Genomic DNA, 23,669 nt, shown 5'->3' on the forward strand with positions numbered 1-23,669 from the left:
TAAAGCCACAATTTCGTTGCCATATATTATTTTGGGGCAACCCCTTTTTGTTCCCTGTGTTACTACGGTGGGAAGTAAACGACGGTTAAAGTACGGGAGTATCACCTCAGCAAGGACAAATTTATACAGGGTATAAATTTGGCAGGGTATGGAGCTCAGAAATTCCTGTGATCTTTGCCTTTAAAAAATAAATTGGTGGTACTTTAATCATTTTTCAGAAGGAAGAGAGTGTTTGTTTCAAAGGCGTGGAACGAGGGCTTTAAAATTAAACTGCTCATCTTTGGCTTCTGAGTGAACGCAGGAGTAATACGGATTTTAAGATCTGTGGAGATGTTTTAATTCCTTCACGTTTTGCAGGTAAAGAAAATAAATTTATCTCTTTTCCTCCCTCTTGCCAGGTGTGCAAGAAGGGACATTTTGCTAAAATCCAGTCCTCAGTTTCAAGGTTTATAAGAAAAAGAAAATAAATGTATCAATGCAAAAATGCCGTAGTAACACCCCCCGCAAAATACTCACCTATTCCCCTCCCGTGGCATTTTAAGAGTCTAATTTTGTTTAGAGGATGAGTTTGGCCATGCAGTACTGATGCTCAATCACCTACTGCTGGACCCCGAGGGGTACCAAAGGTCCCTGTGGCGGTCACACGGGGGACCCAAAATGTCTGTGGTGTTCGGGCTCTGACACCCTTGAGGGGGGTTCGAGCACTGTGGCATCGAAGGGACACAACGGAGGGCAGGCAGGGAGAAGGTGGGAATTGTGCGGTCAGAGTTTGGGACAGGGTTCCGCAGGGGAACCCCTTGTCCAGGCTCCTGCAGAAGGTCTCAGCCAGACCGGTCTCAGAGGGGCGTATTGGTCACGGCGTGAAAAACCGGTCTCAAAGGTCCTTCGAAAGCAGGGGGCTGGGTGAGCTAGTGCCTACCCCCGAGCTCGGGGGCCACCAGCCTGACTGCTGAGGGTTGACAAGAAGCAGGAGATGGTGGCTTCCCCAGCTGCCCTGTGCCGGTGCCACCACCCCTCATCGCCCGCTCCGAGCCTCACATGTATTTCTTTTGCTTCCTTCATTTCTTGCCATTTCCCCCCCAAAAAAGTTATCTCTGAACAGAAGAACCCCCTCCGTTTGAGGGCAGGGCAAGCTGCGGCCCCCACTTGCCAGCTGTGGGCCCCAGATGTGCTGGTGGAGAGCGGGCACCCACCTGGGCGCCTGCCCTCTCCCCACCTGCTCCCAGCCATGGAGACGGAGGGCGCTGCTCGTTCTGACGGTGGTCACCCCTCTGTCAAACCAGGCCAACATGCTGCCAGGGGCACCCGGGGGGCTGGCGGAGGGAGGGAAGGGGAGATGCCACGTGGTTGGGGTGTCCCCTAGCCCCCAGCATGGCACGCCGGCATCTTCCCATGGGCAGAGGAAGGAAGCCCACCAACAAAAGAAAGAGGCAGGTGTGCAAGGGGAAGGGTGAGGAGGCGAGAGATACGGGGCAGGATGAGGCACTGAATGCAAAAAGCTGCATTTAAGGAGCCATTTTTGTATCGGAGAGGGGCAGAAGGAGCACACAGCCCCTTCCCACTCATGGTACCACGGCCTATGTGCTGGTATCACCTCTGTGTGGAGAACCTTGGTCACGTCTCCTCTACAGTGTGCCAGGGGGTGGTGATAAGGTGCCCTCTACCCAAGGTGGTTGTCCTCCATTTAATGCCGGTTTGATTGCATTTGGACTAGCAGCACTCTGCATCGCTGGGGCTGGTGAGAGCTGCTTCTCCCTTCGCCCACCTGAAAACGCATCTTCAGTTTGTGGTCATGGTCCTTGCTACTGCTCCGGTTTGGGCTGTCGGCACACAGGCAGGTCCTGCCCTCGGCCTTTTGACTGGAAGTACGAGGGCTAGAAACAGTTCTCATTTAAACCCCCTCTCCGTATGTAAGCAGAAACGGTGTGAGATTTGGCAAAATCAGGAGCTTCTTGACTGTCCCATTTTTTGTAGAAGTTAAAAGGGAAACTTAGAGCATTCCTGATCCTTCAAGGGCCTTTCAAGGCCCAATAACCAACTTCTTGTACTAAAGAAAGCCTGTTGCACACACAGGATCATAAATGTGTAAAGTCTAGACACGCGTGTGTGTGCGAGAGCCAACAGCCCCATACTGTAAAACTCAACAGGTCCAGGCTTTGGCTCTCCCAACCGGCACATGGGCAGATGTCCCACTGGGGCAGCTGGTGCTAGAAATACAGCAAAGTCAGCAAACAGACTTTTGTTTCTACCTGTGGAAAAGACCAGGAGGTGAAAAGAGGAGGTTTGGGGGAGAAGAGAGATGTTTAAATGGTCTTCGAGTAAGAGCTATTTTCTGAAAGTGGAACCAAGCATCTCGTGGCTGCTTCTCCATGGTTGGAAGCGACCATCTCCTGCTCTGTAAGACAGCAACCTCAGGTACACTTTGTACATTAAAATAAAATTTCAGTTCAGTATCTTGGATGGAAACTGCTTGACATGAAAGAGGCAGTTTCACATAGGTGTCATTAGGATCCGGGGTTTCTGCCCACATGCAAGGGAGTGGAAAGCTGCTTTTAAGCCGTTGCTGGAGCAGCCCCGTTTGATACATTGGTTTGTGGGACGGACTGTGCCTCCGAGGGTTTAACTAAGGTTTTAGCTCAGTGTGGCTTGAGCCCCGGGGGGGTCTAGTGAGTACCTGCCAAGGCTCCTCAAAGGTAAAAAATGAAGTTGGTGCCTATTAGTCAGAAACCACCACAAAGCTGCGGAGCCGGAGGATGCCGAAGCCCTGGGTGTGCTATTTAACACCTGCCAGCTTTCTGCGCAACTGCATCCTACGAGGCTGTTTCCACTTGCATTTGTGGTTAGCAAACCCAAACCCCAAATCTTCAGCAATTAACACTTTTTCTCTAGGGTTTCTGCTGAAAAGGACTGTCACGGCACACCTGAACGTCAGGGAGGGAAGCACAGGTTGAATGCTTGAACTGTCTTTTTTATGGAGGCTTCGGTTTCAGGAAAGACAGCGATGGGGAGAAAGGCATCAGGGAGCTGAAAAGAGCATGAGAAAAGGAGACTGCTGAGAACGTGTGGCCTCCGTGGAGTAAGAACCTTTCTGGATACTCAAATCCCTTTGAAAATCCAAAGCCGTAGGGATAAGGCAGTGAAGTGCCTGCCTTTTAGCTGCTTTTGAAACACCCTCCAGCGTGGCACCATTTAAACAGGGGTTAAGGAGGGGGATTAATTCCCGCTCCCCTGAAGCAGCCTCCTGCCTGCAGCCCTGCCTGCCCCATCGTGTGTCGGCCCCCGCAGCCAGTTCACAGGGCAGAGCGCTGTCGCCCGAGCCCGTCCTCTGTCTCGCCCCTTCCCTCATGGGGAAGCCTGGAAATACGCTCCCAGCTCCAAGGATGCTCTTTCACCCCGCTCCTCCGAGAATTTTGCTGCCCTGAGGATAGGGTGGGTCTGCTCCCAAAGCCCGGGGCGGGGGGAAAGTCTTACAGACCTCGACTTGCTGCCAGGGAAGGGAAGAAAACAGGTAACAACTTTTAGGAAGGAGGGGGGGTCTGCTCTGCACCCCCACCCAGGGAGGAGGGGAGGTGTTGAAGAGCTGCTTCTGCAAACGCAGGTGCCTCCTGGCCCCGCTCCCTGTCCCAGAGTGGTACAGGCTGTGTGGACATAAGGTCCTCAAAAAGCTTTGGAAACAGAAACATTTTTAAACTTGCAGGTCCCATGGGCATTCCTCTACAACGAGAGAAACTAGAGGAATCAGGCACTTGGGAGCAGAAGCAAATATTTATGTATGAGCTGCATTTATTAAATTCCCTTTCATGGTTGACCTCGTTTTTTCTTCTTTTAAGGGGTTAAATAGCTTAAAACCAAACCTTCTTTGGGTCAGCGTTTCAGGTTGCTCTAGACCAGAAGTCCCCAGCCATCCTGCTGCTTTAACTGCAAACACGGCTCGTCGCAGACCTGTTCCCCACCAAACATCTCCAGCTTCCGAAGTGGGAAGCCCTGGCTTTGCCTTGCTGTTAAATCAACATTAAAATAGGGGAGAGAGGACACGACCCAGCAATGGCAGCCCCGGAGCTGCCGGGCTGCTCAGGAACGGTAGAGCTCCCCTTGGCCTTTAGCGGGTGGCAGCGGGGGGGAAAAAAGAGGATGAGTAACAACAAAGGGGGGGAAAAAAAGGAGGAAAAAAAATAAAAATGCATCTATGTCCCCTCCACCTCTCCAAAAACAAGAGAGCTCAGACAAGATGCCCACATGCTTGCAATGAGGTGGAAGTAAAACACATTAGTTAAGTGAAAAACCAAATGCGAGCTCACACAAATGCAGGACTTTGAAGGCCTGGTTTGTTGCAAGTGAAGCGATGGTCTCCACTGGATCTCGGGTGTGATTCTGCACTGCCTGGATTAAACTGATGCTCCTCTGCGGCTGCTGTGGGACATGCTGGTGCCGTAAGTCCATGGCTGCACGGCTGGTACCTACAGACGGGATCAGTGTGGACAGTAATATCTATTTACGTAAGGTCTCCCTGCTGGAATGAACCATCGGGAAAGAGAAACCCGAACACTGGGTGAAAGCAGTGATGAACAGATTCAGATAGTGCAGGCCTGCTTTGACTCCTTGGTGGTCCCCAAGGCATTCTGACCTTCATCAATCCATCGTCAGCTGCGCCTCGCTGACCAAGCAGGCTGGGGCTTGCAGAGCACGTCCTTCGGGGCACCTACAGAATAATGTTTAGAATCACAGAATCGCCCAGGTTGGAAGGGACCTTTCAGGTCACCGAGTCCAACCATCGACCTAACTCTGACAAACCCATCACTAAACCATATCTCTAAGCACTGTGTCTGCCCGGCTTTTAAATACCTCCAGGGATGGTGCCTCAACCCCTTCCCTGGGCAGCCTGTTCCAGATGTGACATGGGGTTTCACCCATCCCATAACCATGGGGGGTGATCCCAGTGCTGCACTGGGAGCGCTTTTTCAGAAAGCCTCCCTGCTCTGCCTTCGTTATCCCGGCAGCGAGGGGGTGCCGTACCTCACCGCGACACATGCGTACAAGAAATAAGCCCTGTAATATTCTTGCACAACCAACGTTGTAAGTTAGACTGCATTCCTGCCTTTCAGTTGTCAGGAGAGTGTGGAAAGAAGATATTTATCGCATTAGCCCTGCATGATCAAGGAGAAGCCTGGCTGTTTAAGGATGCTTTATTAATGAATGCTAGAGGACATCTACCCCTCCTAACGTACAAGTGGCTCGTTACTGAAAAATGCAGGGAGATAAACAGCCAAGTCCTCTGTCTTCTGTGGCTGTTCAGTAGGTGTGTTACACTTGACATGGGTTATTTATGAGTCTCAGATAGTGCCCACGGCTAAACCTACCATTGCCATTAAAAAATAAAAGCAGATGTAACCGGCGGTGTTCTTCTGCTGCTGTTTTAATAACACGAATGTCTTTCACATGACTTAAAAGGCCCAATCCAAAGTGTATCAAAGTCGAGGATAATTTTTTCCATTGACTTCAAAGGGTTTGGGATTCGGCTTAATAACGCAGCTGGTACCTCGCCCCCCTCTCTCCCCCCCGCGCCTGCCTGGCTGGAGGCGTATCGATACCTCAGACAAAACCAGCCTTGTGTGTGCGGCGGTGGCCGCTTCCCTGCTCTGCAGGACCCGCGGCTGAGCGCTCCCCCAGCGCGCCCCGTTCTGCCAGCGAGGCGCCATGCCCCGTGGGGACGCTGCCCGGGAGAGCGGGGAGCCGGGCCGGCCTCTTCTTCTTGCCCGGCCGACTCCTTCTTAGCAGGGCCTCGACGGCACATGTGACACTTGGAGAGGCTCAGCCGGGCCACCTTCCCCAGTCCCAGGCACGGGAAACACATCCCTCTCCAAAAGGGGAACAGGAGGTGTGCTGCTGTAAGGGAGACCCTTCCCCGTGGCGTCACCCGTCTGCTCTTCTCCCGCAGCCCCAGGTCCTCACACACCCACTGGTGGCGGCCCACAAACAGTGTGGGAAGGGGGAACCCCAACCCGGTCAGTAAATCACACTTTGTGTTGAACGATGAGACGTATTCACATCCAGGGCATTCCCTATGGCTGGTTCAATCCCGCCACAACCGAACAAAGGGCAAGTCCGCCATTAGGAGTCACGTAAGGACCCCAGAGCCCTCACGTGGACCCCACGGCAACCTCCCCCGCTCCAGCAGGCAGAGCAGAGCGGGCAGGGGTGGGTAAGCGATATACGGCTTCCATACCTCGCCATCACACCGCTCACTCCCTGCTACGCCAAAGGCCTGGATTTTTACCAGCCAACCTTAATTTCCACAGTGAACCACGACACTGCGCAGCTCTGCAAGCTGGGTAGTTAAGGCTTCTAATTAAAACCGAAGGAGCTGATGGCTCCGAATGCCTCGCAATGCCTGCTGGCAGCCCGGCGGTGCCAGGGGGCCCTACTGTCCGCCCCCCCGGTGGCTTGGGAAGGCGCCCAAAACCACGCTGGCCGACAGGGATGCTGCAGGCGCGCCATGAACCTCCCCAGAGAGCACAGAGCTAATAACGCCAGGTACGCACCTCAGCGCACGGCTGGAGTGGGGCCTCTTAAAACATAAAGTTAATGAAACCCCAGCTCCTGACGAGCTGTTAGTATTTTAACAGCCCTCCCCCTTCAGGTGCGGGAAGGCGTAAGGGCACCGAGGTGCGCAGGGCTGTCCCGGCACAGAGGGGCCGAGGTGCCAGCGGTAAAACGCCCTGGTGGCAGTGGGCTTCTGGGCCGGCGAGCTGCTGGGGGGAAGAGGAGGGTATCAAAGACCATGGGACACCCCAGCGGCAGCTTCCCTCGGCTCCCTCCCTCGCTCCCCGCCAGCACGCTCCCTGCTCGCTGCCAACACGTCGCGAGTGCTCTGCAAAACGCTGCTCACTTGCTCTGCGGCTGCTCATGGCGGCGTGATTTGGGTGAGGAGAGAGAATTAAAACTATCTTCTGAAGAAGATGAACGACCTGCGTCCAATGCTGCCTTTTCTTCTGTTTCTTTCTTTCTCATTTTTTCTTTCCAAGCAGCGCTGTCCTTCCAAGGGCCAGGTCCTCACCACACCACAAACACCAGCGCGTTTTCAAGGAGGTAGTGGCTGCTTCTCATCTCCCCTTGTATTGCGCGCAGGGAACACGACACCAAAATAAATTCATCTGTGACTTCTACCAGCTCCAGACCCTGAGGGCACATCGCGCCCTTACGAACACCTCTGTGCAGAAAGGATAAATTTGCCCTCGAGAAGCAGTTTTGGCAGCACCACGCTCAGGTGAACCCTGCCGGATTTATCCCGTTGTGCCGGATTTATCCTGCCATGGCAGGTACCAGCCCAGGGAAGGGTTAAACCAAGCCCTCCCTCCTTAAAACAGGAGAGCCTTGCTCCCAAGAATGAAACTCCTGCGGCAGACGAAGACGCTCATTTTAATGACTACACTTTGTTGTAATGTTACCAGATATTTTAAAGAGCATATCACTCTAGCAGAAGCCACTGCCATCTGTGCTTCCCCAATTAGGAATGCAAGCAAATATGTATTTTACAGTAACATCAATAAAATGTAACGTGCAAGTGATGTGTTTTTGGTGGTGTTTTTTTTTTTTTTTTTTTTTTTTTTAAAGACACAAATTAGGGAACCAGTCGGTCTTGAAACTGCGGAATTCCCTCGCAGGAAGAATGGGGGTTTTGTAACCAAAAGAACAATCCAGGCAGGGCCTCCATCACATGGATTTTACTTCTCAAAGCAGAATAAATGGGCTTTAATATCTTTTTTTTTTCTTCTTTTTTTAAATGTATCATCACTCTGAGAACACAGCCTCCACTTTTTTATTTTCTAAACCCCGCTTGCCAGGCTATTCATTAGTGAGCATCCCATACGATGTGCCCCAAACCTGCCCCCTGTCAGAAGACAGCTGTTGAGCATTTTCCAAAATCTCGGCACTACTTTTTTTTGCTGCTGGCTCAGATGGGTCACCCGCAAGCTGAGCCACTCTAAATCAGTGATTCCGGGAAGAAAACACTTTCATTTCCCTCTTAGTTGCAAGACAGTGATAGGGGTGCTCTGCAAATATTTTTGGTTATTTCCAGAAAGTGGTTTCCCTGGCAGAGCTGGGCCATCACCCCCACATCACGCCACAGCACCCGGCTCCCCAAGGAAGGCCAGAAAAGCTTTCAGAGAGGCGGAGAAGAAAACACGGGGTGTGGGGAGAAACCCCAGCATTGCAGAGAAGGTGCGGGGCTGGCGAGCCCGGCTCCTCAGGGGGACAGGGAGATGCCCGCGGGGCGAGGCCGGGGGCCACGGGGGGATGCTGGGGACCACCACGTCTCTCAGGGGCGATGCTTCTCAGGCTGCGAAGTCGCAGGGCGAGGGCTCGCTGCAGGCTGGGGAGGTGTTTGAAGTCGGAGGGGAGCCGTTAGAAACCTCCAGCGCTTTGCACTGCGGTCACTTGCCTCTTTCTGCCTTTCTTCTTTCTTTTTTTTTTTTTTCCGTCCAACTGCGTCTTGTCTTAAACTGTTTCTCTAGAGCATGCGGCCCCCAAAGGGGAGGGGGGGGCCCAACCCAAACAAACTAAAACAGCAACACATTGTCTGCGCCTGCCAGCAAGGCATCCCCTCCCTACCTCGGGCTTAATGCGATAATGAATCTTCCCGTAGGAGCTTTTGTGGTTTAGGGCTTGCTGAATAATAATGTACACCAAATACACACAAAGCCACATTTCTCTCTCTCCTCCTTTTCCCACCCCCCCCCCCCCAAAAAATACACATCTGATCAAAAGCCAGGCTGCAATTAAAACGTAGCATAGTTTGGGTTTTTTTTTTCCCCGATGCCACTAGATGGTATTTCATCAGCAAATGAAAGCTAAGACAGTGTAAATATTTTCCCCACAACGGTAATGATAAAGGTTATACTTTACAACTCTGCTTTGTGCTTTAACACCTAGCCCTTTGAAAAATATTTCATGTTAAATTACTATGCAGATAACGAAAAAGTGTGTGTCGCACAGTAGGGTTATACCTGCTTCAGGCCACAGGAATCTCCTTGCTCTGCCCGAGTTTCCCGTTTCGGTGTTCCCTGACCCACCGTAACTGTGCTGCACTCACCTGTGCGTCCCCTCTACTGGCGTAACCACGGACGCTTCTACCCAACAGAGACCTCGGAGCATCCCCATGTGGTGCCGCAGAGACCCCAGAACGATGCATCTTTTAATGGTGGGAAAAGCTGTCGAGCTGCTGTGGTCTTTGTCCAGGTTTTTTAGCAACTTCATGGCAGAGAGAAGAACAGAATAAAGTCCTCCTGTGGCTATAGAAGTCCTCCCTGTGCTGTCACTTGCTCTCTGGGTGCATGTTAACATACTGGAGAAACTCCTTGACGTATCCGGGGGCTACACACCACCTAAAGGAGCAGATATTGGGTGATAAGCCCCAACAAATCAAAGTGAACAAGAGTGAGATGCGAGGACCTCACAGATGTTCACCATGGAGTGGCTGGTGTTAGTTGTGGCATTTGAGAAAATACTTGCAGGACCAGAGCATTCATTCTGTTTTCAGTCTCTTTTGTGTAAATCCAAGGAAAACGTTAAGCTACATACTGATGTGCAGAGATCCCTTCTTCAGTCCATCGGTGAAGAGGGTCGTTCTCAGGAGGAACTTCTCTATTTTCATCAGCTTGAAAATTTTCAAACATGAAAGAGAAACAGGTCACCAAATCTTCACTCTCCATATACCTTCCTACACACTAACACTTAATGGCCTTCCTCGTGGGATACAGATACAGTATCTTACTCGAACCCCTGACAGGAGTCACTCATATGCACAATTAAAATTAATTATGTAGCTATAGAGATGTCCCTGAGCCTTGCTAATAGAGAAGTAATTCAATTTGACGGTCATCTTCATTTCTATCTTAACCACAGCATGTAAGATTGCAAATACATGTGTTTCACTTCAGTTAATTACTCTGGGCACACACACAAATACATGTGCTCCACGATTAATTACTCAGAGCTCGGTGAACTTGGCAGGGACTCCACCATAGTCAACAAAACCCTTTTCTCCACAATTTGGCCCTTGATTTCCCCGTGCCTGGTTGGGAGCCCCCTTGTAGGGGAAGGTGGGCACGGGGGTTTTTGGTGCGCCAGGAGCCAGGGCCACGCGATGTGCAGCTGGGGAGGAGGTCAGGCAAGGGAAAGAGCCTGCCTTCCCCCCTCGGCCACCTCTCACCTCAGCCGAAGACAAAATACCTGGCCAGAGGGAGCTCAGGTCTGGCCAGGCGCAGCTGCTCTTATCTCCTTGGGTAGGAGAAGAAAGCCTTGGCACCAGCGAGGAGCTGGAATCAAAGCCTCTTAAGTCCCTCCAGAAAAAGTTCTGCGTGGGAGCCAGCCCAGGGGAGCCGCAGCTCTAGAGAAATGCCTTCGCCTCCCCGGGCTGCTCTCAGCTCCTGCCCTCCAGAAACAACCCCGTTCAGCCAGGACGGTTTTACATACATCCAGAGTGATGTTTGCATGGTTTCCTTTGGCTATTTCTCTGTCACATGCAGCTTGCCAAGACCTCCTGGGAGAGCTGCCTCCTCTCCTGGGCTTGTTCAGTGCAGGACAGGGGAAGCAGGAGGTGCCACCTGCAGTGAAGGGGAGCTGGGAGAGGAAGAATTAAAGAAAAACTTTCTAGTGGCAGGGGGACACAGGCATGGCAATAGCTGAATTACCCGTGGAGGTTGCGGTGTCTGTGTTATTGGCATTTTTTAAGGTTGGAGAACCTTCTCAGGAGTGACCTAAGCAGCATCTGCAACTCTAAGGACAGATCCAGCCATCTCCAGGAGTCTCCTCTGGCCAAGCCTGCTGCAATTCCCAGGGGCCTTATACCTCACCGGCACTCAGACGCTCCTCTGCGGCACCAATGACCAATGTAAGAATTTATGACCCATTCAGGAATTTATTTTAGATGCTGATGAAGTCTGAGTTGAAATTAAGTTCCATTTTGCGAATGACGACGACCAGGACATTACAGTATCTGCAATGGAAGTTCAGCAGATCCCATTCAGAAGACACGAGCTGCTGCATTATGTTTATTTTGAATTTAGAGGCTTGTGCTTAGCGACAGGTTGCCAGTGTCCATCTGTAGCTTGTTTTTTGTTTTCATCCATGCTGCACATTTGTGTGACAAGACGTGGGCACGTTCGGCATGGAACAAACCCGCTTGTTTTTCACCTCCAGTCTACCCACAGGGAAAGCTTGGCAGATCCCAAGCCTGGCAGCATTTTCCCCACAGGCACCTGGTGGGGCTCAGCATCCCCATCCGCTGCCCCAGGAACGGGCTCTGCCCTGTGCGGGAAGCCTCTCCAGGCCAGGAGCAGAAAATCCCCTGAGCCCCGATGCTCTAAGAGAGACAGGATATCCTAATAATTTCAGCTATAAAAGCCATTATTCCACTCCGCTTCTCAGAGCCCCGCCTGTGGAGCGGAGGATGGCTTTACCACTGTTATTTAATAGCTGGGTCCACAGGCAAAGGACATTTGGGCATTAAACCAAATCAACCTCCTTCAAGCTTGGAAGATCCCTTAACCGGGGCTTTATACGCCCCACGGGCAGCCTCATCCCAGCGCTAATTCAGCGGGCAAAGCGCAGGGTTAACATCTGCCAAACCTCACATTGCTCTTCCCATTGATGCCGGTACCCTCCCTGCAGGCCTCTGTTAATTTGGTCAGTTAATTAAGCGTCCTAATTTTTGTTCCCCCTACTGAGGCCTTTCCTAGCATTTAGGAGAAATGTTTAAATGTCCTGATGGCCCTTCCCTGGGTGCCCCCAGCTATTTAAACTTCAGGCTGCCACAAGCTGCCCCCAGGAGAGAGGATGGGGAGACCAGGCTGGCCTTTGCAGCAGATTCGGGGATTATCACAGCCCTCTGAGCAAATTCAGAAGTACACGTGCATACAGTTAACCAGTGAGTATGTTTCAGTAACAGAAGAGCATCTTTTGCCACTAGTTGAAAGAAAAAAAAAAAGTGATGATTTTTAAAGCAAGTTCTTTAAGGAAGGGAAATGATGCAGTTATACAATTTCAACGATAAAACAAGGAAGGAGTTCTGTCTGGTCTCAAAAATAGGCAAGAGGTAAAAGGATGCTGATATCCCCCCGAATCACTGATAGCAAGCCAGCTGGTGTGCGGTACATCCTGTGTAAGCCTGAAATCTGTCTTTCCTTTGCCTGCTCTCTCCTCTGCGGAGAGGAGCTCCCCGGCAGGGATCTCAGACCCCAGGGCTGGCTGCGGGCTGCCGCATCCCTGGTGTGGCAGAGACTCACGCTTCCACCCCAAAAGCCCAGACGCCCCTTCCGTGGGCACCAAGCACCGCGCACGGCATGCGCCGCAGTCAGATGGCAACGTAGGAGACCCAGAAGTTGTGCCAAGGCTCTGGCTGGGGCCCACGGGGGCGGGGGAAAGAAAAATAAAACAGTCACCCACGCGGAGCAGCCTTTCCTTGCAGGCTTGCCGGCAACGGAGAGCTCGTTGGTGTGCCCTGGAACAGCACCTGAGCATCCCAAAACCGGCAGAGAGAGGAGCCAAGCAGGCAGCTCTTTGCCAGCTGCCGGCCTCAGTTGCACGGGTTTTTCCTTCTGCAACGTGCACTTTTTAGGAAAACCTTAAAAGAAGCAGAAATCTCTCTCCCTGAGCACAGAAGCTGATGCTTTTGAGGCTCTTTTCTTACTAAATTTAGATTTTCACAATAATTCAGCTAAGGGGAAAACAAAGAAAACATCGACGACAGCAAATTGGTAGGCTAAACTTTACCCTTTGGGGCAGCACAGCCGGAGGGGGCTGCAGCCCGCACTCCCCGGGAAGGCGAGCAGGAGGAGAGCCAGGGAAGCAGCCGACACGAAAAGAAAGGTTCGGTGGGATGAGACCAAACGTTAGAGGAAGCCTGCCCCACGTGCACAAATGCTATAGCACCGGTATTTTCAGGAGAAGTCCCCTAGGAAATAGGCAAGTGAGCAAGAATAGATGAAAAGAGAAACTGTTGATTATTTTCGCAATACGTCCCTCCCCTGCACAGGCAACACGAGAGCTTACAGCCCACTCCTGTCACAGGAACTACGTGCAGGCTCTGCTTGGACACCAACTGGCAAAGCCCACGTCTAGCCTTAGCTTTGCCCTGAGCTGTCATGTAACCTGGAGCAATTCCCTTCCTCCCCGCGTAACCCTGCTTCTGCAGGGACATCCTCAAAGGAGAGACCTTTTTTTGGTGCATACAGCACCTGGGAGAACAGGATCAGGGGAATATAAGCTCAGATATGATGTTTTCTGTAATTACAATAGTGCCTGGCTGTCGCCCACCCTGTGCTCAGACACAAGCTCTGACAGTTTGGCCAGAAATCCAATTTATCCGCCGGCATCCTGATAGCTCCTACCCTTATCGCAGAAAGCTGCTCCCTTTGATCCGCACACGGTGGGAGACTCCAGTGATTTCAGAGGCCTCGGGCAACCTCCTTGGAAGGGCAATCAGCCTGGTGTGGGACTGGAGAAGATCTATAACCTTGTTAGCACAAGTGAGGTTTTTCCACCCAGACTGTGACGGGGCTCTGTGGGGCACAGAGGTGAGTGCTCCGCTGCAGAAAGCTGGGCACGTGGGGCATGGTGTCTCTTTACAAGCAAGGAAATCGACAAATCCAAACTAGCACAAACAAGGAGTATTATTGTCCTTATTTATACTCTGCTCGCTCCTGGAGGTAGAAAAAAAGTAAAAGCTGAGCACCTTCAGCTGGGAAAAGTGATAATGTGAGCCTTAAACACTGAAACATTAGCAAGAAGAGAGGTGGAGGATACGACAGACTGTAATGTCTTTTTCTGGTTTTAATCTCTTGCTGCTTGATCACTTATAGTTTGGCTTTGTGCTTTTTTTTTTTTAATTGGTCTCAATTGTACATACTGGTCTGCGACAAAAGGCGCTACTTGTTTTCCTCTGCACGTGGAGTCTGACACTGGCCATAGCCTGAACCACGCAGCAAAGAGCAGTCCCACCAACATGTTTTACTTGGCACAAGCAGGCAGGTCTCCTCGCTCCACTAATGACTGAGAAGGAACAGCCATCACCCACATATCTCCCCTCCGCAGTTTGCTACGAGTACCACCAAGGGGCTTGAGATTTTGTAAGCAGCACTCGAGAGCCTCAGCTCATGGCCTTGCTCTGACAAGGGAAATCCTGAATTAATTCTTAAAGGTTGGGTGGGTTTTTTTTTTTTTGTTTGTTAACCTAAGGTGGTAGACTGAACCTTGAGTTTTAAGCATTTCAAACATTATTAACCTCTATTTGCAAATGGTACGAGCTGAGAGGAGACTTGCTGCAGGCATCAGGTTTCCATTCCCACACGCTCAGAGCTTTTCCTGCTTAGTTTACAGTGTGAGTACAGATGGACTTTTTAAAGGCTTTCAGCTTTGTAACTTTGGCTTTCATCATCCCCAAAAATCCACATTCAAATGTAATGATTTGGCTATTAGAAAAAGTAAGACAGCCCAATAACATGCTTGTGAGATCTGCCATCCTGCTCATGGGAGCAACCCTTGCAAGGATGCATCTCACACTGACAGGCATCTGTGTTGTCCTGAGCATCTTTTTCAGTCCAAGGAAATAAAAAAAACATAAAAATCACAAACTGTGCTTTAGAAATGCTGTGCTCACTCTGTGGGGGGACAGCAGGGGCTGTGTGTTAGCAGTGTCCCTTCATGCTGCTGAGCTGTGGTGGTGGTGGGATCTCCAGGGCACTTCACCACAGTCAGGGTACACGCAAAATAACCCTGGTGATTTTATTTAATTTTCCGGGAAGTGCAGGATTGCCTGAGCTCTGCAAGCTTGGGGTATCAAGCCCAGCCAAGCCCAGCTCGCTTGCTGAAATGTGTTTTGTTCACTCCTGCCCATGGAAAGCGGGGAGTGAACACCAGCCCGTGACAACCCTCCTGCTGACTGAGCACCACCCGACAGAGGCCACGTTCTGGCACGTTTAAGTTATACTTCACCCACTGGAGTAACCAGCAGTTTGATTAATGCCACAGTGAACTTTATTATTTGAAGAATCTGGCCAAGCTGAAGAGACACTAACAGGTTTCCTGGTTAACATTGATCCTGAGCTTAGGGAAAAAATAAATAAATCCCCTCCCTTCTTTCACCCAACCTGTTCCACTTGTCAGGATGCTCTCCCCTCTCGTCCCGTGCCCAACCCACTGTGCAATTCTCACTTCAAAGGCTGCTCTTTCTGAGCCCACTCCCAACATTACACATGCTTTGAAGTACCTGGCCCTCATCTTCCTCACCAGCACGGCGCTTATAAACAGAGCCTGAGGAGATAAAACTGCTTTCTTGGCAATTCCGCCCCTGGAGCCGCTGCCCTCTCCCCATTTTCCTGCCGCACCTTGTTAAATACCTGCAGGAAATTGCCTGCCTCCCTCGGGTCCAGCTCTCCAGTGCCTTACACAAATGCGGAATGAGGATTAAAAAAGTTATTAGTCTAACCTGGCTGTGTTTTCCACCTGCCTGCTCCGGTATAAGGGACTGCAGGAGGTGTAGGGCAACAGGCCCAAGGTGCAGCTCTCACTTTACGTCGTTTCAATCAACGAGAGGCAGAAACCTCTTAAAAAGGTAACCCTGGCTGACGCTCCAAGCAAAACCCCACTGCAACAGGCATTAAGACTCACTACTGACCTCTAACATCGCTCCTGTGGCAATGCTGAACGCTAAAGCAATGTTTTATAGGTAGTAATTTTGCAAACATATCTTTTTCTGCCTACAGAAGTAGCACGTCCCTCAGCCCCCCGCACAATCCAATGGCTGGTGTAATTAAACTGAAGCCAGACTCAACTAATTTGACAATCAAGCAGCTCAGATTTAAAATATTCTCTTGAAAAAAAAAATGCACTTTGCTGTTAAGAAGCAGCCCATATGTTTATGTATGGATAATGAGCCTTGCTGGCAAGGACAATTAAGTCTCCTGTAAGCATCTGTGGTCATTCTCCACCCGCATTTCCGAGGGAGGCTGCCTGTAAAATATTTGCCGTTCTACAAGGTAATTGTACTGTCCCTTGAACTTGCCTCTTGTGGCTGCTACAGTGATTCTATAGAAGACTATTCCTTGCCATTTTCCTGACGCGTCTTCCTATCTCAAAGGAGGACAGCACTCATCACCCAAAGTTAAGTACATTTTATCTTTATTCTCCTTTTACATCGTATTTCTGCCTTGAACTTAGTTATAAAATAAGCACAACCTAAAAAACTGGATTGACAAGTACAATGGCAAGATATCTAGTAGCAATTCCTTTCACCCAGCTTTTCCCAGCTTCTTGATTTGGCCCTATCACATATCCCCGCTGCCAGTGAAATGGCTCAGGGGTTTTTGTAGGTGTGGAAATTCAGCAAGAGGCTGATGGCAGCTTTTTCCACGTCAAGTGGGGCTGGATGGGGCCAGCCTTGCTTCAGGGACAAGAGCTCCAAAGCCAATCAGGTGACATCACCCATCTTCCTGGCCAAAAATGACCACATTTCTGGATATTTATGAGATTTTCTTCAGCCTTCCAAGGGGGAAGCTCTTTTCCCTAGTCTGGAAAAGAATTATATTGTACTTCATTCCAGCATCCAACTTAACAAGCAGCCCAGGCATGATGTTTTTTGCTGCCAGGTGGGCCAGGCTTCTTGCAGGCACCGAGTCACCACAGGCACCGCAGGACAGACAGGCAGGGGTCCCCCTGCCCCTGCAGCCACATGCAGGAGGGTCTCCATGCCCAGTTTCCCTGGGAAAGGTGGCAGAAGCCTCGTTGCATTTAGGCCAGCAGGATGCACTAGCTACATCCTTTTTTTTTTTTTTTAAATAAAACTTTCCCTGCAGCTAGATGGAGGCAGTGCAGTATTAGCTCCAGCCTGAGCAAAGCTCCAGCGCGCACTACTTCTGACGCCTTTCTCCATGCAGGGAGCTTGCCAAGCTCTTTGCCTTCCCAGTCATTCCCACTTGCTCTAACCCTAGGGATGCCACAGGACTGTACTGAAAGAGCTCACGTTGCAAAGATGATGCACAGGTAGAATATTTTATACTGGGTTGTATTATCATGGTAGGAACCAGCGATAAGGAAGGCATTATTTTAGGAGCCAGCCGTACCTTTGCAGGGCTAGCCATCCCCAGTTATCAAGCTACAGCCATACCTTACCATGTGATTTAAAGAACAGCTGAACAGGGTAGTAGCAAAGGTAGCCCTGCGCATGTCAGCTCTCTTGCTTTTTAAAATTTATATATCTCTGCATACACTTTGGGGGCAAAGAATAATCCAGTGCGGTCCTGAGGAGTCCCCTTCTGAATTTGCCTTTTTCCCTTCTCACTCACAGCTATTTTGCAGTAATACACTTTCGGTGCTAAATACAGGGTGGTTTTTCAAAGCAGCACACTTGGGAACAATTATTTAGCTCTGGACCCATACATCTACTTACACCCATCTCCACCCCTTTTCCCCTGTTATATTTTTGGCATCTTTAATGCATGTCAAATTCTCAACAGAAGAATAATAGTCCTGAACGAGAGGCTTGGGAACAGCAAGCGGAGCCGGTTACTAAAGGACCAACTCCGCAGTGTTGCACAATAGGGATCTGCCCTCACGGAGCAGGGCTGCTTGGGGTATTAATACCAAGCAGTGCAGTTGTCTCCCTTTTCTTCTTAAATTCCTTCTTTCATAAAAAAGATTCTATTATTTATTCACATTAGGAAAGTTGAGGCTACTCTAAACTGAGGTGAAAGCAAAAGGCAGCACTAAAATATCATTAAAAGTGATAGAAGGTTCCAGGTCAAGTTGGCTATTGCAGATAAAGCTACTATCATCTCCCGTTACTAACTGGGACTGAGTGCCAAGTGTTTTCATTACACACCAAGTAAGAAGCACTTTATAAATCACAATAACTCCTGACACGCAATAACATCCAGTCTTATTAATATAAACTGCAGGGATTTTTTTTTTTAAAGTCTGCTGGCAGTAAAACCACCCCTTCCATAAAACGTTGGCATTCACACATGCCCTGCAGCTTCTCACAGCACCTTTAAGCACTAAAAATGCTCATTACCTCATACACTGAAAAAAAGAGAGTGGGATTATATCATCACTTCAAAATACTTTCCCCTATCTTTCCCCAGTAAAGTTAAAAGGTGGTGGCTGTAGGGACCCCCAAACCCCATGGAGATCTCAGACTTGGAGCAGCCAGCCCTGGTCCAGCACCGCCACGTTGTCTGCACTCCGCTGATGCACCACTGGTTTTAGCACCCTGGCATGCAGGTAAGGCAGAATACTCTGAATTAGGGCAGAAGAGCATTGCTCTCCATGCTTTCTTCCTCTTTCCATTTAGAGACAGCTGGGGTTTAATTTGCTGGAAAGGGCTACCTCTCCCTCCAAGCAGCTTTTCCCCACAGCCCTAGTCTCCCCTAGCTTACGGGTTGCAGGTGGGACCTTCTGTGCTGCAGGGAAAGGGCTGGAGTTTCCAGGAGACTGTCCAAATCCCTTTTTTCCCCAGGGGCCTTCAGCCAAGATGATGAAGTATTAGCTCAAGCCCCCATTGCTGGGTGGTGGCAGAGTGGCCTGTGGCTACCAGCATCCCACAGGCTGCCAGCCCCCACCTCACTGGCTCCTGCCATCCTTCCTGCTGCCTTCCTGGGAGCTCTTCTGTGCTCAGTGCCCAGAGCATAAAGTCCTCCACCCTAGTGAGGATCTGCAAATGCTCCCCTTAGACAAGTGAGCACCATCACAGGAGACATTGTGCTCTTGCGCAGGAGGGACATGGGAGTCCCCCACAAGGAGAACAATCTGAGCTATCACAAAAAGACAACTGGGAAAGAAGCAGATTAATGACCTTGCTGGTCTTCCCACATCCATCCACCAAGCAAACAACTCTTTGTGCTACATACTACAGCAAACATGCTGCAAGAGGCAGATGGTGTTGCAGTGTAAATACCAGGATAGAAAACAGCTCAGTGAGATACCATTTTTTTAATCTTGCAAAAAGGGGGCTTTTTTTGAGGTTCTCCCTTTCTGACTGAGGAGAGTGCAACATCATCAAAGCAGGGGGGAAAAACACTGCTCCTCCAGTTTAGCCAACACCAAAGGAAGCAGGAAGATCTGAGCTCAAATTGAGCAACAGCAGGGCTTGGCTCAAGCTCTTCAGCATACCAGAGAGCCTCACCATCACCAACCTGCCTGAGGAGTTCCTCTTCTTGATGAGGTCTTTTGTCAAACAACTTCTGACCAGCCCTCTTGTCTTCCTCCCAAGAGCCTCACAAAAACCACCATCCCTGCTTAAATACACCTTGTATTATAGTTAAAATGCTCATCAGGTGTTGATCTGACATAGTTTCATGCCAACGCACGACAGCTGGGCCTCATACATGCCAGCGCTGAATATCGATAAGGATGCCAGAGGAGAGACAAGCCTCACGCCGCTGTTATTTTCAAGTGGCTTTTGATGAGATACGTCAGAAAGGGCAGGATCATTTCAGAAGACTGCTGTACTTTGCACCAATAGCTGCTTGTTGTGCATAATGTGTCGAGGAGGTGCCAGCGGGAAGGGCTGTAGTACCAGGTTATAAATAAATTAATTGCTTATAATTGGGAATGTTCTGATAAGGGCATTCTTTAAAATGCGATTAGGAATAGCTCATCCTGCAATAAACTTCGGCAACTTTCTGACGCACAACTGAAAGCCACTTTGCCTGCTTTGTGGCGTGCGGAAACGGTGGATTCTGCTTATCGTCCCTAATGTATGCACAGCCGTACACAATTTTTCTGTTCCTATTAATTGCCGGCGTCTCTCAGTATTGCATTTGGTTTGTAGCTTCAAGGTTTATCCCTCCCCGCATTGACGGTTCCTATAATGTACACAACAAGGGGCTCCCGAATGTCACTTAAATGTTATTAGAGACGCAGCATCCAAACGCTGCAGCAGAGGCACAAACGCTGTTATAAGCTTCATTTGTAATCTTTAAGGCGCTTTTTTTGGCAGTTTATTCTTTCTTGCTGCAGGAAATAAAGCATGTTTCCTATCTGCACTGTGATGAAAAAAAGATTTTAGTACTAATTGGATGAAAGGAACAGTGTAAAACTTAATAGAGAAAATAAATCTAGAAGGTGGAGAGAATTAATGCGTAAAAATCCTGTGGGTCTCCTAAAGAGAGCGAATGTTTACCTGCAGCGCGTATGTATATTTTGAAGGTACCTTAGCCCGTAACAAAAATGAGATGAGCGCAATTCAGCCTTCTATAAATATTTGCCCTTCAGACGGTTCTCTGGGGCTGCAGCATCGCGGCATTGGTGACGTTTCCCCAGTTTATTGGTCTGTGCGTTCGCCCTCAGCCGGACTGGTTACTGAGTAGAGCCGGCCCCGGGACGAGCCGTGTGCGGGCAGAGGGAGCGGGCGATGCCGAGCTCGGACAGTAGATGTCAGCATTGCCATTTCCCTGGCGGCAGCGCGACCCCGCGCAGCCTCCCCGCCCGCGCGCGGGGGGAAACTCTCATTGGAGCAGAAATTAGTGAAATATTCACATAGAGAAAATATTAAGCTAGAAGGCAAGAGCATTTGTTTTAGCTATTCTGCACATTTCTATGCTTTTTTAAAATATTCACATTACCTAATGTCTTAAGATGGATAAAAACGACAGCGCTAAGTCTTTTTCCATCAGTTTAATGCTCTGCCAGATACTCTTGTAAGGTTTCTTTTTAACGATTTTTCACATCATCCGGCTGTGAGAAAGAGAATTATTATTCCTTCATTTGGCCGCACAGGCTCTGAGGAGGGCAAGTGGCCCCTTCTGCCCCCTCTCCATCAGCGAGGGACGCTCCTCCAGTGCTGGGCATCCGTTTTACCAGCCCGGGATGGCTTTCCCATGAACTCCCGCACCTTGCAGGAGGCTGACTGCGCCCATTCTTGAAACTCTGCAAATCAGCAGATAAACCAGCCCTCAGGTCTCTGCCCCCAGCTTGGTTCCCTGATGGGCTCTGTGCGTACACACAGGGCTGCGTGGCGGGGGTGCAGGGACAGGGACAGAGGCTCTCTGCCTGGTGCAGACATATTAGAATCATAGAATTGCCCAGGTCGGAAGGGACCTTTCAGATCATCGAGTCCAACCGTCGACCTAACTCTGACAAACCCATCACTAAACCATATCTCTAAGCACTGTGTCTGCCCGGCTTTTAAATACCTCCAGGGATGGTGCCTCAACCACTGCCCTGGGCAGCCTGTCCCAATGCTTAATAACCCTTTTGGTGTAAACATTTTTCCTAATATCCAGTCTAACCCTCCCCTGGCGCAACTTGAGGCCGTTTCCTCTTGTCCTATCGCTTGTTCCTTGGGAGAAGAGACCGACCCCCCCTGGCTACCCCCTCCTTTCAGGGGGTTGCAGAGAGCGAGAAGGTCTCCCCTCAGCCTCCTTTTCTCCAGGCTGAACACCCCCAGCTCCCTCAGCCGCTCCTCACAAGACTCGTGCTCCAGACCCCTCACCAGCTCCGTCGCCCTTCTCTGGACACGCTCCAGCCCCTCAATGTCTTTTTTGTGGTGAGGGGCCCAAAACTGGACACAGCACTCGAGGTGGGGCCTCACCAGCGCCGACTACAGGGGGACCATCACTGCCCCAGTCCTGCTGGCCACACTCTTCCTGACACAGGCCAGAATGCTGCTGGCCTTCTTGGCCACCTGGGCACACTGCTGGCTCATATTCAGCTGGCTGTCGACCAACACCCCCAGGTCCTTTTCCACCAGGCAGCTCTCCAGCCACTCGGCCCCAAGCCTGTAGCACTGCATGGGGTTGTTAATTCTTTGCTTTTGCAGATATATTCTTTGCTTTGCATTAGGGTGGCAGCATTGGCCACGCGATGGGGCCTGGCAGGAGCCATGCGTCCTGCACAAGCTGTAGGTGCTGAGCTGTAAGGGGAGCGCAGCAGGGCAGCGCAGGGCTGGCTCTGCCTGAGGACACGAAGCACCACCAGTCCCCGCAAAGCTCCTCCAGAGCTGATGTTTCACCATGCTGAAATGAGAAGTGTCACTCTCTGACAGCTGCGGGATATTTTATAGCATGAAGTGGCCCCAGGCAGCCCACGTGTGGCCAGCTGGTGCTCACCAAGCTGAGTGTAAGCGTGGTATTTGCCATAGCCAGGACACATGCGAGCAACCAGCCTTCTTGTCCTCGCTGTCCCCTCCTGCTTTCAGGATTTTGGAAAGAGGATGGATGGGGTTTGGGGACAGAAAGTTCCCGCTGGGGTGTGGGGCCGTGATGCTGATGAAAGGGACTTCATCTGGAGGGCACTTGAGTGCGAGCAAAAGACACCAGTCGTCTGCCAACACTGCATCCCCCCCAACCCTCCCTGTGCTTCCCCAGGCACGGAGGGAGAAAGGGGACATCTGGTTGGAGGAGAGGAGCCGGAGAAATGGAGGAGAACCGGAGACAGGATAAAGCGGTGCATTTATTTACATGGGAGGTTTTAAAATGATGATGGAGTGCAATAGCTGGTAAAGATGAGAAAGCGACATTCATCTTGGAAGATTTCTCCCCTCCCAACTTCTACCACAGCCCCTCTCGCAGCAAACATGTTTTCAGGAAGGCATCCCTCTGCACCTGCCATTTCAGACCTTTGGGTATCTAAACCCAACGCTTTATGAGAGACTGACATATCCAAAGTCTTGCAGTTTTATTCCACCAACCCTCTTGGGATCTGAAAGTGGCATTGAACTATTCTGCCAGAGCCGCGCAGTGCTATAGCGTACTTAAAATTTCATTTTAATTTGCGCAGGGGTTTGAAAGCCTGGAGCAGCACCATTTATGAGCAGCGTAGTCTCCTTTCTCTTGCCCTACAGTGGTTCACTGGTAGGAAGTATCATTTGAAGACTCTCATCATCACCTTAAAAATGTACTCCCCAGCTACAGTTTTTAAAGCAGCTGACGCTTTTTTTTTTTTCGAGTCCAGACTCACAAAACCCACAAGCCTTTGAACAACATGAGGCTTCAGATGGTGCATGTGGGATGAAAACGGCAGAAGAGGAGAATTTCCCATTATAATTACACACGATTGTTTGGACTGATCGCAGCATCCTTCGTTTCTGTGGTAATTACACTGGCCTTGAACACCATGTACTGACATCCCAATGTCTTCCTGATACTCAGTAACTGCTTCTGATCAATGCTGATGTGAATGAATTAAAGTTAATAATATTGCCTCCTATTAGGGCAACGGTTGCTGGGCTCTAATTCAATTCTGCCAGCTGAGCGCCAGCCTGAGCAGGTGCTTTCACTTTGGACATGAGAAGAGACATGATTTAAGGCCCTGGTGAGCAGCCTGAGATGTTTTTTTCCTCTTCTGGAAAGAAGTGAGGAGAGGTAGGTAGTGATTATGTGTTGGAGAAATACCTTACCAAATATGGTTTTTTTGCCTTTTTGTTGGCACGATAAATACTAAGTAATGAATTTTAAGATTGAAAGCTTTACTTGGTTTTTGCCCTTCTGCAACAGAAGGAAGGAAAAAGAAATTATTTCCTTCGATGTTATGAATGGGTCACGTTAGGATAGGTAGCTTTAGAATGAAAAATATATTTGTATAGTGCATGAAGGCAGCACTAAAATACTTTAAAACCCCTGTATATATATTACTCTTGAATCCTGGGGCCTGAGTTCACTATTGTCCTGGACCTT

This window comes from Rissa tridactyla, chromosome 7 (assembly GCF_028500815.1).
Source record: "Rissa tridactyla isolate bRisTri1 chromosome 7, bRisTri1.patW.cur.20221130, whole genome shotgun sequence".
Lineage (NCBI taxonomy): Eukaryota > Metazoa > Chordata > Aves > Charadriiformes > Laridae > Rissa > Rissa tridactyla.